Raw genomic sequence first — 18,372 nt, forward strand, 5'->3', positions numbered from 1 at the left:
TGACCTGGTGTAAGACATTGAGTTTTCTCTGAGTTCCTGTTTCTTTATCCATAAAATGAAGTGGTTAAGAGTTGATCATATGTGTGGCCTTGGGAAAGCCACTTCGTGTGGCCTTGTGCAAGCCACTTAACCCCATTGCCTTGAAAAATCTAAAAAAAAAAAGAGTTGATCATATCTAAAGTCCTTTCTAGATTTGAATCCTGGGTCTGTGAGTTCTAGTATACATCCTAAAAGGGTGTATTGAACAAATGTATTTTTGAAGGGTGGAAATAATAGAACTTTGGGTAGCACATACAAATGCAGACACAATGGTGAAACTATATATTGGGAAGAAAACTTGGCTTAGAAGGTAGAAGTGATGGCCTCTTTAATTCATTAGTTATGATGCTGATAATAGTTAGCATTTATTTGGTTTTTGTTATTTGTTGTTTGTGTCAGTACTCTACATGACCCAATTTGGGGTCATCTTGGCAGAGATACTGGATGTTTTGACATTTTCTTCTCTGGCTTATTTTACTGATATGGAACTGAGACAAAATGGGTGAAGTAACTTTACCAGGTCATACAGCTAGTAAGTGACTGAAGCAGGATCAGAACTCAGGTCTTCTTGGCTCCCAAATCTAGCACTAGATCCACTGTTTTATCTATTTTACCTATGTGACTTGATCCTATAACTTCTCTTTCCTTACCTGAAAAAAAGATGTAATCTTAGACCACAGAAATTTAGAACTGGCAAGGGACCTTAGAGCTCATAGTCTACCCCATTCATTGTGGAGATGAAATAATGTAGGTGACTGTATTTTGGAAAGTTGAAAGCAAGTGTAAGGTATTATTGCTAGAATCAGCTATAGATTCAAGCAAGTTCCCTAGGCTGTGTTGATATGGTATTATTATAGTAGCAGCTGCAGATATACTTCCTGGGGACTAACCAAGGAAAAATTTCCACTGGCAAATGTCCCAAATCAGGAAGGTGGGGATCATATCTTATCAATTTCTTTGGGGAAAGCCAAGAGAGACATACATATTTCTTTTTTTCCTGATAGTGAAACCACTGTTCCTGAATCTGATCTCACCTGCATCTTCTTGTTGGCCAACATCTGAATTTGACCAATGCAGGTTATCCTTGATACATTAGCAGTTGAGCTCAGGAAAGGGGAGACCTTTTCTGTTAGGAGGTGGAACTTGAGATGAGAATAGAAGAACAGCAAGAAATTCTAAGAGGGAAAGATGAAAAGGGGAGAGCATCTGAGACACGGGATACCCTGGGCAAATTATATTAACTTTTAGGCTAACACTGAAGCTGTTATAATTTGTTCATTTCCCCCTTTCTCACTCAGTGTAAAATACTGTTCTGTATGTTGTCTTCAAATGCAACCAATAGAAAATAGAGATAAGTCTAAATCCACTGTCATCCCAGTCTTCATTGAGGCCGTTACTCCAATCTTCATCAAAGGGGTCTTCAAAACTTGGAGGGAGCACAGAGAAAAACATCATTTCAGAACTCTCTGAATCAGTATTCCAAGGGAAATGAACAGATTGAGAGAGTGAGTCTAGGTGGACAAAGAGTTACAAGCATACCCACTGACAGGGCTGTCTTGTCATGCATGCCCTATGAAATATTTTTGGCTAACCAATTGCATGGGGTCATCATACATTACTTCATATGCTTCAGCAAAGTCATTTTATTCTGTGGCTTATTGGGAATAACATGAAGCAATGAATCACAAACAAAAACACTCCAACTGGAACTTTTCATTGAACTCTTAACAATCATGATTCCTTTTAGTGATGAATTCCAAAATCAATTATGGTATTGGTGATGCTGATACTGTTCTGGGTAGATACACATGCATGTGTGTATGTGCGTTGGAATAATATTCTCACGGTACCTTAACAAATCTGATATTAGTCTTACAGGTCAGTTAATAGTGTCTAATATCATTAGATATTTAAATATTGGTTACTGTTTTCTTTCAAATATATATATATATATCACTTAAGTGCTCTGTGACTCAGTTTATGTAACTGCAAATTGGGCAATTTGATTTTAGGAAACTTTCTTTACAAGGTTTCAAGTTAAAAATGAGTCTTCTGTCATATAAAGAAGGTAGAAGGAAGTGTGATTAACATCCAGTGTTTCTCTAACTTGAAAACTGTCTCTCTTTTAATTTTGTATACATATAACTTGATTGGAATATAATAGTTGCATAGTTTAAGCTTGTTGATTGACTGATTGAAGATAAGATGAAGGGGCTCTATCTGCACCAAGTTAGATGCAGCTTTTACAACTAATTGTTCAATAAAAATGATGAGAGTTTACACAATGAAGGTTTGGGGACACTGCCATGCTTTAGGAAGGACAAGTTGGAACATATCCAAAAGAAGGAAAATTTGGGGGGGACTGGAGACTGACCCCTAGCTCAAAGAAGTGCAGATATTTAACCTGACTAAAGAAGACAGAAGAAGGGCATAATAGCTGTCTTCAAGTATTTAAAGAGCTGTCATGTGAAAGAGAGATTAGCCTCAGCGATACAATTCAGTAGAGTGAAAAGAGAGTTGAGCATGGCATCATAGGACTGGAATTTGATTACTGGCTCTGCCACTTGTAGGACTTTGGGCAAGTAACTTCATTTTTGGGTCTCAGCTCTCTACAAAGTGAAGAAGCTAACCTAGAACTTCTAGTTCTCGATTTACGTCCTATGATTTATTCTTCTGTGTCCCATGGAGCAAGACTAAAAGTAAGGGGAAGAAAGTGCAAAAGAGGCAAGTTTAGGATCACCCCAAGGAAAAACTTTCTAACAATTTACTAGTAGTTTCCAAAAGAAAGAAGGTGCTCTATTGAGGAGAGAGTGAGATTCCTGTTTATTTAGGCAGAATATAGATGAACACTTGTGTACGGTGTCAAAGGGGATTCTTATACAAATTGTTAAACCCAGCTTCTGAGATCTTTTCCAACTCTGGGATTTTATGTTCTGACTGTGAATAAGGAGAATACGCCCCAACATTAAGGGTAGACATGGTGGGCGGGGTGGGGGTAATGAGTAGAACTTGGTTGTCACTATCTGAATTTAATAAGATCTGAGAAAATCAAAGATGAGAGGGACCCTTGTTCAGCCCCTCATTTTATAAGCATTTATTATTTCACTTCATCCAAACCAAAACCTTCTGATTTCTATAATGTGTATATCACTTTCCTAATTTTAATGATAAAGAAACTGAGACCTGTATTTATAATTAATGAATGAAATAGGAGATTCCTGATGAGGTTGAAGGATTTGTTGTGATTCAGAATAAAATGACTGCCTCAGAAAACTGATTTTTAAAAGGATGTAGAAATAAACAAAGTCTTGGAAGTTGAATGATATAGATAATAGGAGGTGGCACTAATCAGAATCTTTTGCATTTGTAGGGTACTGAATGCTTTACAAAACACTTTCAAATACATTATCTCATTTAGTCCTCACAACAACTTGGTAAGTTAGGTGGTTTAACTATTATTAATTCTGTTTCACAGAAGAAGAAATTGAAGTTCAGATGGCCTAAGAGACATCTCTAAGGTCATGTGGCTTGTGAGTCATAAAACCAAGTCTCCAGTGCATGGTGCATAATAGGCACTCTAATAAATGCTTACTGACTTGATGGCAAGTCTGGAGAAACACCATTTTGGAAAGAAATAGCAAGAAAGAAATAGTTGGAATTTGAAGACAGAAGATGTAGATTTGAACCCTAGAATTTCTGTATATGTAAGCAGCTATATGCCTTTGACCCAAGGTAACCACTGGTGTGGGGGAGGAGGCAGGTCGTACCTCTTGTACTTTCAGAATTTCTCCAGAAGAAATGTTATATTAATAAAGAATCTGGGTTTCTTTTAGAGACCAGCATAAATGAGTGGTCCTTTTTACAACAGGTCTTCCCACGATAATTAAAATTAACCAGTTCATTTTGGACTGCAGTCACCATCAATGAAGTTCACCATTTAGAAGTCACTAAGGGATATGTCCATACTCTTCATAGGAGGATAAAATAAATCTAAAGTCCTAAACAAAGACTTATCACTCTGCAAACTTATCAAGATGATTCAAGAATACCATAGATTTACCCCTTAACCTTATTTATTTTATTTGAAAGATTACCAAAGTGATTTTGACAAGCCATTTGACAAAGTCTTTCATGTTATCATCGTGGGAAAGATGAAGGGATGTGGCTTAGATGTTAATACAATCAAATGAGTTTGGAATTCCTTGATTGGTTAGACTTAAGAAGGAGTCATTAATAGTTCAGTGTTCAGTTGGAAAGAGGTAGCAAGCAGAGCAGGAATCCATGTGGTGAAGTGAATAGAGCATTGGGCTTAGTGTCAGAAAGACTCATTTTGCTGAGTTATAATGTGTTCTGAGAAACTTACTAGCTATGAGACCCTGGGCAAGACACTATTTGCCTCAGTTTCCTCATCTGTAAAATGAATAGGGGAAGAGAATGGCAAACCACTCCAGTATCTTTATCAAGAAAACCCCAGCCAAGGTCACAAAGAATCCATCATGACTGAACAACAAGAAGAACAATTCAATTGGAGTGCCCTAAGGATTTAGTCTTGGCCCTGCTCCCTGAATATTTTCATTAGTGACTTTTATAAAAGAATAGATATGATGGATGCTTTTGAAATTTAGTAATGACACAAAGCTGGGAAGAATAACTAACATGCTAAATGACAGAGTCAGGATTCAAAAAATCATGAAGAGTAGAAAATTGGGCTGTCTAGCAAGGTGAAAAACAGGGATATATATTTAATAATAATTTTTTTTGCAAGGCAATAGGGTTAAGTGACTTGCCCAAGGTGACACAGCTAGGCAATTATTATGTGTCTGAGGGTGGATTTGAACTCAGGTACTCCTGATTCCAGGGCCAGTGCTCCATCCACTGCGCCACCTAGTCTCCCCTAATAATATTTTTTTCAAAAAAGAATACAGGCATATGAATGATATGATTAGAAAGCAGATTACAAAAGAGTGTAATCCAACTACAAAAGTAGGTGGGATTGGTGAAAAATGGAGTCAAAGAGGGCAAATAACTTTTTTGGGAGTTTGGCTATGAAAGGAAGAGTTAACAGATGAGTCAAATGTCTTTTTTTTTAGTGAAAATGTGTTTTTAGGAAAAGCTAGACATATCTTTAGGTAGCAAGAAAAAAGTCAACGATTAGAAAGAGGTCAAAGGAAAGAGAGGGGATAAGATAAAGAGAACAAGTAGAAGTCTTGGTGACGACAGAAACTATGTCTTTATTAGAGATTGAAGCAAAGTAAGTCAGGTGATAATAGATATTATGAGGTATGGTATAAAGTAAAAAGACAATTTCAGGATACATGTCTTTGATTCTTTTGGTAAAATAGCTTATAAAGTTCTTTGCTGGGAGAAAGAATTGAAGTGATATGGGGGGTGGGGGTGGAACTAGAAGAGATGATAACATTTGGAAGAGCTGTTATGGAGTAGACTAGAGAGTCAATCAGGGAAGAATAAATGGATTCCATTAGAATGGGACTGGTATGAGGACAAGGACTATTTTCGTTTTTTTTTATCTCCAAGAGTTTAATACAGTGCCTCTAAATAGCTAATTAATGCTTGTTCATTGATTGATTTGATTGCCATGTAATAGGAAAGGACCAGTAGAGACCAACAAATTTGTACAGGACCAAATAACCTAGTAGAAGAATGATGGTAGAAGTAACTAAAGGTTGGTTCTTGGAAAGTAATGAGTTGCTATAGAATGAGGAAAAAGTTTCAAGGATAGATAATGTATAAGTGAAGTAGTCAACTATAGGGTTGAAACTGAAGGATATGAAGTGATGCCAAAACAGAGATGTTAGCCTGGGAATCAGGGAAGAGAAGAAATATTAGAAACCATGGTGAGGACTAAAATAATTCTTTGAGGATTAAGGCAGAGAGAGGATGGAAGTAAAAAAAAGGGTCAAGGGTATCACTATACTTAGCAATGACTTTTTTAGGTCATGAGACTCAAGGAAGTTAACAAACTGGGAAGTAATACTCTTTGAGGAGATATCAACATGTATACTGAAATCCTCAAGAATGATGGCAGGGGTTGAAGTTAAGAAGAAGGAAGAGAAATATATTCTAAAATACTAGAGGAAAGAGAGAGAATAGCCTAAAGGCTACTGGATACCAGAAAAGAGGACTTGGAATGAAATATAAAAGGATAATAATAATAATAATAATAATGCTTATACTTCATATTGAAGAAGTGATGTCATGACAAGCATGTGAATTGGATTTGAGTGAGTGAGAGGGGCAGGCTCTCCTCCAGAGCCATCTGGGTCCAGTGGCCAGATATGAATCAGGATGACTAGAGATGATCCTAGATATGAGACAGTGTTAAATGACTTACCCAAGGTCACACCGCTACTAAGAGTCAAGTGTCTGAGGCTGGATTTGAGCTCCTGACCTTCTGACTCCAAGGCCAGAGTTCTATCCACTGTGCCACCTAGTTGCCCTCTTTAAAATGATAGGTACTAAGTGATGGTAGCAAAGGGAGGATAGAGAAGTCGCATCTCAGAACAAGACATAAACTTCTTCCTTTTCCTGTCCCATTGGGCTAAGTAGGACATGAAAGAGGGAACACCCAGTACTAGGGAGGTTGGTCAGAGTTCAGGATCTTCCAGAAAGAGTCAATTTTTTTTCTTAGCACTTGAAGATGGAAAGAAGATAATGAGTTCTGAGATAAGTGAGAGTTTATTAATAATCAAGTGGGGGCTCTAGGATATCCAAATGAATATAAGTGGAGGGAGAAAGAGAATATATTTCCTGGAAAAGAGAGCTGATTCCCACCCCTTGGTTCAGAGGTTAAACTTGTTTCTCTAGCCTCCCAGAAGACAGAGTTATGAGCAATGAATAGGTAAAGAGTACAAAGAGGCAGATGTAGCTCCACATTAAAAATTGCCATGCAAATGGCACTGTCCAAAAGTTCCAAGGGTTGCCCCATGTGAAAATGAGGTCTTTGAGTGGAAGGCTATTATGATAATGGTTGTACAATATTGCAAAGAGGGAGAGAAGAAGCCTTAGGGTAATGAAAACCTGCGTTCAACTCTACCTCTGGTTCTGTTACTCTGGGAAAATCTTTTAATTTCTCAGATCCCTAGGCAGTTCTCTAGTTGTAGATAGAGTTTCTTGACGTGGAGTTTCCTACCTTGATGGAATCATAGCTTGCCACCCTGAAATGTGTTTGAAGGTGTACAAAATATATTCAAAGTTCTTACAAGACTTTTGAAATAGGTTACTATATGCAGCATTATCCATATTTTACAGATGAAGAAACAGGCTAATAGAGGTTAAATGACTTGCCTAGGGTCACTGAGGTGTTATATGTAGGAGGTAGTATTCACATCCAGGTCCTCCAGATCACAAATCCTGCACTCTCTCTATTACATTACGCTGTTTATGTACGAACTGAACTTCAGGTATCCCTTCCATATCTTGACTTCCCCCTTGTGGTTTTGATACATTACAAGTCAACAAAAGAAATTAAATGGGAATTTGGAGGGAGTTTTGTGGAAATCAGTAAACAACACAGAAAAAGTTTAGAAACTGAGAAATACATAAACTATAGTATAATATTGTATAACACCAAAATATTTTATTTTTTAATGCCATTATAATTTAGACTTCTTCTTTGGTATGAAGTGAGGGATAAAACATTTTATACAGCTTTCCCAGTTTGCAAGGGCATCATGTCCCCAACCTCTGCTATATGACTTACTGTATTTCACTCCTGGCCTCTCTCCTAGATTGGAGATTTGGAATCTGTGGAACTTTCCCTGTCACCAGATAGCTGTCTTAACAATAGATCATTGGAATAATTGACCAACAGACCCCTACTGTTATAATGAATTAGCCCTAGATTACGCCCTGAGTTGTATAAGAACTACTGATTATTATTATTATTAAGAGCAATAATGGATTCTCCTAGTAGATGTCCTATTTCTGGGTAGAATTTTAGTCACAAATAATCAGAAGAATCTCAGAACTCCTTTGAAGCTTCAATTTGATCGATAGCAACCCCCCTCTGCTCATCTCTCAAATAAAAAAGCCGCAAACATAATCAAACAGCTCTTTCATCCAGTATTACAGCATGGTAAGCGCTCAGTCTTAGAAGTCAGAAGATCTTGTTTCTAGACCCAGTTTTACCTAATTTTGCACAAAAAATATTCACTCTTTCTGGACCTCAGTGTCTACATCTGTAAAATGACCATGGTAGGTGTGTTGAGAACCTTGAAGTTTTCCAGTTCTGAGAGCATATGATTTTGTGAGGGGGAGGAAAACCCCATTCCAAAATCTCCAACAAGGTACTGTCAAGGAGAAAAATTTCTTGGATTGAATTTTACCCTATTGGAAGAAGGACCAGTAGGCAGTGAAATTTTCAAAAGGCAGAAGGATAAAGAAGGAGAAAGAACAAAGAGTTTTTATGCTCTGTGCATGTGGCCCCTATTTAGGAAGTGTAGTCTGAGGAATAATGTATATGATTAGGAACTAGGTGATGGGAACAACTTATGCACTAGCCCCTCCTCTGTGGGTGAAGATTTAAGGTCAGCAGAAGGGCGAGGGTACAGGACATTCTTTCAAATACCTGCCCTTGTTGGAAGATGCTAGTAGCAGTTTCTTTTGACTGGATATCGAGTAAATATTCATTCCTTAATATGTATGCAAGGTGGAAGACAGATGACTGTCCTGGGAGCCATCATTTTGATTTTTCCCTTCTTAGATGCATTCAAGAATCTCAACATCATAATTGCAAGGAACATTGGAATGAAATAATAAAAGGGGGAGGTAGAGGGGAGGAATGGGGGAGGGGAGAGTACAAAACTGTGGTCAACTACAGAGTGCAATCAATGCCAAATATGATTGAGAGCTAAGCCTTTGTTTGTACACAAGCTCAGTCCCTGAACTGCATGAGCTAGGTTTTCCTGTCTGGTTGTGGGAGCTAAGGAAGAAACCCAAGCATAGCAACTTGCTGCTCGGCACCCTCACTGTGGGCACTCTCAATATACATAGATTTAGAGCATCCTAGTGTATTGTTAGAATATTAGGAGAAAATAGCATGTGGCATATGCTCAGTATGTGATTTCTTTCCTACTGACAACTTGGTTAATTCCAAACTGATTCTTTAGACATATAAAAGGTACTTTAAACAGACAATTGAGATCCAGACAAATCTTTCTCCCTTTTTTATACATAAATGCTTTTTGAGGGATTTCATGTAAATAATCATATAAAGAAAAATGAATTAGTTCAATCACTCATTCTTCATTATCCCCTTCTTCCACTATCAATTACAGTTGTTGATATAATGCCAACACGGCTATATCTCCAATTGGCAACTTGGTCATGCAGTGGTTAGAACACTGGCCCTGGAGTCAGGAGGATCTGAGTTCAAATCCAGCCTCAGACACTTACTAGCTATGTAACCCTGGGCATGTCATTTAACCCTAATTGCCACACATCCAAGGTCATCTCCAATTGCCCTGATCCATATCTGGCCACTGAACCCAGATGGCTCTGGAAGAGAAAGTGAGGCTGGTGACAGCAAAGCTCCCCTCACTCAAAATCTAATTCAAATGAATGTCATGGCATCATTTCCCCTAATGTACATGGTCTTTGAGAATGAAGAACAAACAACTATCTTAATTTGGCTATATTATAACTAATTGTGTCTTCACCCCAACTCTGTAGTTGGGTAGTTCAAATATTATTATCCGTATTTTACAAGCAAGGAAACAGTCTCAAGGATGTGACTTGGGTTGCTGAACATCACACTGGAAAGGGGGTGATTATGGGACCCAAGCACTCTATGCTGACTGGCTATCATCAAGCAAATACCATAAAGGAATTTGCTAAAGAAGGTAAGAACTGAGGATTTTTCTAGCTAAAATGATGAAGTTGTAAAAACAACAGCATCAATACAGATAGCTAACATTTACATTTAGGCTTTGAGTTTTCCATAGACTTCAAGTGCCATCACCTTGCTCAGTATCTTTGTTTTATAGAGAGGGGACAAATAAGACACAAAGAAGTTGAGTGGTCTGCCAAGGTCATGCAGGAAAGTCATTGCAGGCTTCTGACAGAGAACACTCATCTACTGTTTTCCATGCTGGTGTCCATAGGCAATTATGTGATGCAGTGGATGTAGTATCAGATCTGAAGCCAGAATGTCTTGGCCTCAGATTCAATCCTGGATCCTGTCTTAACTGCAACCTTGGGCAAGTAACTAGATTTTGGTCTATCTCAGTTGTCCCACCTGTAAAATGAGGATAATAATAGCACCAGCCTTCAGAGTTGTGATGAGCACAAAATAAGATATTTCTAAAGCATACAGCAAACTTTATATTGCTTAAAACATAAAATGGTTATCCCACACCAAGGTCCCCCCCCAGCAATCTGGAAAATCTGCATAAAAATTTTGGATCCTCCCTTCATATCAGTGAAAAAGTGTGAATTTTTTCTTTTTTTCTTTTATGGACTGTTTACAATATTAAAAAATAAAATATGTTGATATTATGTAATATTATGCATGTATTTTATGCCTTTCTGATTTTCTAAACTTTTTTCTGCATCTTTTACTGGCCTGAGCATAACATCTGAGGCCTCCACAAAATCCCCCAACAATTGCCATTTAACTTCTTGTGCCAATTCACAATATATCAAAATCACAAAGGGGAAAAGAAAAGTGTATATAAATAGAGGTTATTATTATTATTTGATCATAACCAGAGTAGAAGAAAAAATAAGGAATAATAAAATTGTTGATGACAAAGAATAAGGTAATAGCTAAATATTTACAGAGTAGTTTTCTTTTAAAATTTTTGAATTTGAATTTGAACTTTTTAAATTCACAAATACATCAGTTTCTTCTGACAACATCCCTTAGTGGTGGGTACTGCTAACTTACTCTTACTTTGTCCAGGTCACTTTTCCTGCCTGGGTCTCAGATCATAAGGTGGAAAACTGTCTGTAATTGAAAAGAGTCATGTCTGACTCTTCATGACCCCATTTGGGATTTTCTTAGCGAAGATACTATTTGCCATTCCCTTCTCCAGCTCATTTTACAGATAAAGAAACTGAGGCAAATAGGATAATGTGAATCTGCTTGAGGTCACACAGCTGAGGTCAAATCTGAATTCAAGAAAATGAATCATCTTGACTCTAGGTACAACACTCTATCAACTAAGCCTAAAAACGGCTTAAGGGAATATCTGTTCCAAGTCCTCCCCTTTATGGATGAAGAAAATGAGCTCTTAGGAAGGAAAATGACTCAAGGTTAAATGGGGATGAAGACACAGAGTTGAGATTCCAATCTTAGCCCTCTGGTTACAGTAGACACAGTATTCTCACACAGTATATGATATTTTTTACCCAAGCTAAAATGTTAAATATGGCAGGAGGAGGACAATTGTGTCCTATCACACTTAGTACAAAGCTCCTAGAAAAAGTCCCAGGATAGGGAATCAGATCCATAGGATGACACTGAGGCCTCAAAGGAGTGATACCTTTCATTTCTTAGATGATTTCAAACTCTTCACTTTGTAGGTGATTATGCACTGTTACCAAAAAGCATCAGTTTTTCTCATTCTAGAGCCATGATGGAGCCGGGGTGGGGGGGGCAGCAGCCCAAGAGGGACCCTGTGGTAGAAAGCTCATGTTGGAAGATCCCAAACATCCCTGGACAAAGTTATGGCTTAAAGCAAGAGAGCCACTTGAGAAGAATGTGGCCTAGAAGATGATGAAATTGGAACTTAGCTGGGGATAGCTGCAGTCGTGGATATACCACGAGCTATTTGACCTTCCAGTTATAAGCTTTCTGAGCCTATTTACTCAGGAAAATAGAGTTAAAATGTGAGCAAAGGATATTTCAAAAGAAAAAATGTTGTGTAGAAAACACCTCATAAACTCTAAAGTGCTAAATAAATGTGATCTGCTGTTATGGTAGGGACTTAATTTCTTTCACAGCCACATAAGCATATCATTACCACTCAGCCAAAATCAGTCACTTCACAACCTAGCTCCAGCCCTAACCCCTTCTTAACTAGACTATTCTACTATTATTCTCCTCTCCTTCACCAGGCCATTTTTCATTCAGTTGCCAAACAACCTTCCTAATGCATTCATCACCCCCCACCAAAAAAAGAAACAAAACTTAAATACAGTTTTATTGCTGTTCAATCAATCATTTCATTTATGACCAACTCTTCACAAACCCATTTGGGATTATCTTGGCAAAGATACTGAAATAAATTTGCCATTTCCTTCTCCTGTTCATTTGACAGATGAAGAAAATGAGGCAAACAGGGTCAAGTGACTTGCTCAGGATCACACAGTTAAGTAAGTGCTTGAAGCTGAATCAGAAGTCAGGAAAATGAGTCTTCCTGACTCTGGGCCCAAACTCTATTTGCTGAGCCACCTGGCTGCCCCCATTGAATAAAATGCAAACTTCTTATTCTGGCATTTTATACATTCAGCACTGAAAACAGAGCACAGGTGACTTTTTCTACACAACATTTAATACATACTTTATCATTCATTCATTTCTTAGGGTGGGAATTCATTGATTACCCAGCATTTACAAGTAATTACTTTTGTTAAGTAAGAACACTTCTTGATGGAATCAATCAATCAGCAGTAAATCAAAACTGAGTATGAACAGGGCTTTGTTCACCTCCTTGAATCAATCAAAGTCATTGCTTAAGATACTTGGTCATGCCCTGAGGAATTTGTATTAAAGAGAGGTACTCTTTCAGAAATAGTTAGAAATTCTAAGGATCTGAAAGTGGAGAGTATGGAGCAGGGTGGAAGGAGAAAGTAAAGAATGCTGTAATAGAAAGGAGAACGAAAAGATAGCTATAGTAGGGGGCAGCTAGGTGGTACAGTGGATAGAGTAGTCCTGGGAGTCAGGAGATACTTGAGTTCAAATCCAACCTCAGACACTTGGTACTTACTAGCAATATGACCTTGGGCAAGTCACTTAACCCATTGCCTTGCCAAAAAAACCTAAAATAAAAAAGGAAGGTATAATAGAGAAGGGCAACATCAAGGATAACTATTGGCTGTATAAGCATCTTAGAACAGGAGGTCTGGGCTAATGTCACCAATGTATCCACTTACTCAAGGAATGAAAGTATTTCCAAGGAAAGGTAGAGTCTTATTCCTACTTCCCCTTGCAAATCTAATCAATAAGATTTATTAAGCATCTTCTATATATGAAGCACCATGCTGACCGTGAAGGATATAAAGAAATGGCAGATATAAAAGTAGAAACAGTCTCTACCTTCAAGGAACTCACAATCTATTGAGGAAGACAACATGCAAACAACTAGGCACCAAAGAGATATACAGCTTTCTTTTCCCCCATCACAGTTTTACCTATCATGACTTTAATATATCATGAATCAGCATAAGAAATTCAATGAGAATTTGGGGGGAGTTTTGTGGAAGCCACAGAAGATATGTAAAGGCCAGCAGATGACCCAAAGCCCAAATTTCACAATAGGATTCTGCAAACATCCCATAAATGAAAAGGAAAAAAAATTAGACTTTTTCTCTGGTAGAGAGGGCCCAAAACTTTTACACCCCAGATTTTAAGGATACCAAGTCTCTAACCCCCACAATGTGAAAGGGATAACCATATACTGACCAAAGCACTAGAATTAGGACCAGGAAAGCTTCTTGTAAAGGTAGGATTTTAAAGGAGACTTGAAAGAAGCCAGGAAAGCCAGGATTTGGAGATGAGAGGTATTTCATACATGGCAGTTGGTCAGTGTAAAGGCAGAGTTGGAACATGGAGAATCTTATATGAAGAGTAAGAAAGAGACCTACGTCACTGGATCACCAAGCAGAGAGGAGTAAGATGTAAAAAGGCTAAAAAGGTGGAAGAGGATCATAGATATAAAATAATATAATCAGCTGTCTTGTAACCCACACATGGACAGCAGCTGGAATTTTGCTTCAGGTCAGGGATTAAATGGAGGTAGATATAAGTCCAGTCTCTACCTAAATCTCCCACCAAATGCCAATGCAAAATGGAATTGAAGACAACAGGAAGATATATTTCACATAGAACAGGATACCCCCAGTCTTGTCCACAGATGTTTCCAGGAACCTCAGATTCTAGCCAATGCAATTATACAACAACGTATTTGCTAATCTGCCATCCATAGTGCATCAAGAAAGAAAAATAGCCCTTTCTTAGTAAAACCCATAATCCCAAGTATGGTTTTCCCCTTCTTTTAAATAGTAACTTAAAACCCATGTAGTTTTGGTAGAGAAACTGCTAAGATATACTAGAAGAAGATGTACCACTTTATGTTTTCTAAGGTCCAATGACACGTTTAGTGGCTCCTTAGGAAGTTAGGTCTTAAGTGATATCTGAAGTCATTCAGGGAGCCTATACTTGCTCAGTATACAGCAAACTTCAGTAACTCTGGATGATATTTTTTCCAAGCCAACTATCAAATATAACTTGATACTTTATATTTTATTTTATTTCTTTTAGGTTTTTGCAAGGCAAACAGGGTTAAGTGGCTTGCCCAAGGCCACACAGCTAGGTAATTATTAAGTGTCTGAGACTGGATTTGAACCCAGGTACTCCTGACTCCAGGGTGGGTGCTTTATCCACTATGCCACCTAGCCTCCCCTGATACTCTATATTTTAGACCTAACCCAGTAACAGTATTCCAACTAAACACTGCCAGTAATTTTCTCTTTGGTACCCCCAGCAGGGAGTTTGCAAAGGTCATTGATGATCTGATGAGGAAAGCATTGAGTGTTCTGGTACACAGAGGGTGTTGCTGATTCAATAGCATTTAATATTGTATTAATATCTGGAATTCACAGCATGTTTCCCCCCATCCCGAGAAACTCAGAGTGTTCTAAAGATGATAGGTCAATCTTCACAGAACTGTGAAGCAGGGAGCAAGAACCGGAGAGGGACTGACAGTCAGCGGTCCTCTCTTCTTGCTATGTGTTGACTCCTGTGAGAGAATCAGCAATGTAGTTAACAGGATGATAAGCAAAATAGCTTGTCCCTTTGATGTGATTCCTGTAACATTTCAGTGATGGAATTGTTACAGATAGTGAAGCTACACACTCCTTGCTGGTTTTTAAAATGCATAATTTTATTAAAAAAGAAAAATAGAAAAAATAGAATCAGCTGAGAGAGAACAAGGGGCAAAGTGGGGTGTGGACTGGAAGACCTGCAGAGGAAAAAAGAAAAGTATTGAGTTAATGGATGTCTTAAATGATGTCAGTGATATATTTAAGGCTCTGTATGACAGAATAAATCTCTTCCTGGCAAGCCATCTATAACATCTTCTTTCAAGGTTGTATTCCTGTCCGGGAGTCACAAATGGCTAGATTTTATTTTGGATTCTCATTTAAATTTTGGATAAAGGAAACATCTAGATTTTAGAGGATGATAAAACTAGTGGAAGGGCTCTTTATCCTCCCTCTCTCCTTCTCTTTCCTCCTCTATGGATAAATGTAGAAGGGGTCATGTTGGAAGACAGCTTCTTTGATGGATCGATGGATGGAATGGGGTTAGGAAACTTTTCAACAAATTCATGCTAGGGTTCATGGGCATCTAGAGCATTTTCCTTGCAAGTTCTCTGAAGCTATTGGCAGATGAGGACATCAGTTACAAGCAAGCTTTCAAAGGATTGCCCAGAGAGGCAGCATGGCATAGTGGATTGAGCATTGGATTTGGAGTCAAAAATTCTGGGTTTGAAACCTGCCTTAGACCCTTATTAGCAAGACCTCATCAAGTCTTAGTTTTCTCATCTGTAAAAAGGAAAGCATAATGACATAGGGTTATTGTGAGATACTTTGAGATAACATTTAGATGGCTACAAATCTTAATATACTGTAAATGTGAGATAATAGAGGTTTGGTAACATTGGTTTATACGACTCTGGAAATGTAACATCTGATATTTTGAAAGAGTGAAGCATAGGGGCGGCTAGGTGGCACAGTGGATAAAGCACCAGCCCTGGAGTCAGGAGTACCTGAGTTCAAATCCGACCTCAGACACTTAATAATTACCCAGCTGTGTGGCCTTGGGCAAGCCACTGAACCTTGTTTGCCTTGCCAAAAAAAAACCTAAAAAAAAAAGAAAGAGTGAACGATGTATTAAGGACCAGAAGTCAAATAAGGATTGGAGTAGCAGGAGAAATCCCTCTCTCTCTCTCTCCCTCTCTCTCACTTTCTCTCTCTCTCTCTCTCTCTCACTCTCTCTCTCTCTCTCTCTCTCTCTCTCTCTCTCTCTCTCTCTCTTTCTCTCTCTCTCTCTCACACACACACACACACACACACGCGCGCGCATTCTCTCTCCTCTCCTCTCTCTCTCTCTCTCTCTCTCTCTCTCTCTCTCCTTCTTTCTTGACAATACCTGCTGTGTACAGTCCACAATATCCCCCTTAATGCAATCTGAACTAGATTAAAATGTTTCCTTTTCCATTTTAATGAATTTATGTGTTAATAAAAAGGGAAGTATATAAACATGTATTATTTTCAAAATCAATTCAGGGAATATATAGTATAGTGTCCCCTATTTCTTTTTTTTTTGACATCACTATTATACCACTTTGCTGCCTTCTTATTAAACAGTTGGTCACCTGTCATGGTGGTATAAATAGTACTCAACCAGGGAAAGGCTGTCTGCTAGAAATTCTCCTAACTCCATTGGGAGGAAGAATTCTTCAGGCAAGTTTTGGCAGCTTATGTGAGTCAGCTATTTTTTCCTAGCTAGAGTTGCTGAAGTCTCTTTACCTGACATAGAGGGCAGAGCCCTTATAGCCTGGGTAACTTGAGGGTTAGTCAAAATGGTTTCGGTGTCTCAGGTAGCCATCCAAGCCTTGATTGAACCAGGGTCCAATAATATGTCCCTTTTTTTGAAGATGGCTATTAGGGAAGAACATGTAACTTCCTCAAGTAACAATTGGAAACCTGCTCAAGCTGATGTAAAGAAAGAGATTGAATATATGCACTGGGTGAAGGACAAGAGAAGGTTAAATTGATTTATTAGGCCCATATTAAAGGCAATATCAATATACTGAGAACTTTACAAGTATTATCTCATTGATGGGACTTGGAATCAGGGAGATCTGAGTTCAAATACTATCTTGGGCATTTAATAGCTATGTGACTCTGGGCAAGTCACTAAAGCTCTGTCTGCTTCATTTTCCTCATCTGTATAGTCAATGTCTATATCACAAGATTGTTGTGAGAGCAGAATAAGGGTAAATATCTATAATGTTTGCTATGTATTAGCTTCTGTCTTAGGTACTTTACAAATATTAGCTCATTTGATCCTCACACCCCTCATCAGAGATGTGTGCTATTATTGCCATTTTACAGCCAAGAAAACTAAGGCAGCAAAAGTGAAGGGACTTACCCAAGGTCATACACTAATAAGTGTCTGTGGTAGGATTTGAATTCAGGTCTTCCTGACTCCAGCTTCAGGGCTCTATTCGAGGTACTATCTACCTACCTCTGCTGCTGTTCTGTTATTTACAGTTGCATCTGATTCTTTGCAACTCCACTTGGGATTTTCTTGGTAGAAATACTGGAATGGTTTGCCATTTCTTTCTCCAACCCATTTTATAGATGAAGAAATTGAGGCAAACAGGGTTAAATGACTTGTCCAGGGTCACATGGATAAGTGTTTGAAGTAGGATTTGAATTCAGGTCTCCTTTTCTCTGGATCCAGGGCTCTATTCAAGGCCCTGTCTACCGGCCTTTATTGCTGTTCAGTTATTTTCAGTTGTGTTTTATTCTTTGTAAGCCCATTTGGGATTTTCTTGGTACAGATGCTGGAGTAGCTTGTCATTTCCAGTTCATTTTATAGATGAGGAAACTGAGGCAAATGGTTAGGTGACTTGCTCAGGATCACACAACTTGTAAGTGCCTCAGTCCAGGTTTGAACTCTGGAAGAAGAGTCTTCCTGATTTCAGGACCAGTATTCTATCCACTGTGTCCTATAGTGGTCTTAACTACCTTTAATAAAGCATAATGAGATAACATATATAAAGCTATTTGCAAATCTTTGAGTACCATATAAATACTATTATCTGAAAGGATGAGGAGAAATCCCTAGTGGATAAGATTTTGAGATTCAAGCCTTTCTCCTAAACAGGGAAGTGAAGAGGACTGAAGGTCATAGATGAGGCATCAATCTGCCTTTCCCTCAAAGTGCTAAAGGTGGTGGGGGGGAGGAAAAAGTGGAGTGGCCTTTTGTATTCAAAAGAAGGTCAGGAAGGAAGGAGGAGAGGAAGATAATGCTGGCTATGGGAGCCTTGAGACTTGAGGTATCAGGAATTTAGTCACAAG

The 18,372-nt window shown here is 38.3% G+C and overlaps 1 protein-coding gene across 2 annotated transcripts in view; it reads right to left on the reverse strand.

Annotated features, from left to right (window-relative positions):
• Positions 1-15,157: 15,157 nt before the first annotated feature.
• Positions 15,158-18,372, reverse strand: part of LOC141512727 (protein FAM78B-like) — a 43,041-nt gene continuing 39,826 nt past the window's right edge. For both annotated transcript variants that reach the window (XR_012475585.1, XR_012475587.1), the window contains exon 3: positions 15,158-15,242. The gene's annotated coding sequence lies outside the window, so the exon portion shown is untranslated. The remainder of the gene's footprint in view (positions 15,243-18,372) is intronic.

Source organism: Macrotis lagotis, chromosome 2 (assembly GCF_037893015.1).
Source record: "Macrotis lagotis isolate mMagLag1 chromosome 2, bilby.v1.9.chrom.fasta, whole genome shotgun sequence".
In the NCBI taxonomy this organism is placed as follows: domain Eukaryota; kingdom Metazoa; phylum Chordata; class Mammalia; order Peramelemorphia; family Peramelidae; genus Macrotis; species Macrotis lagotis.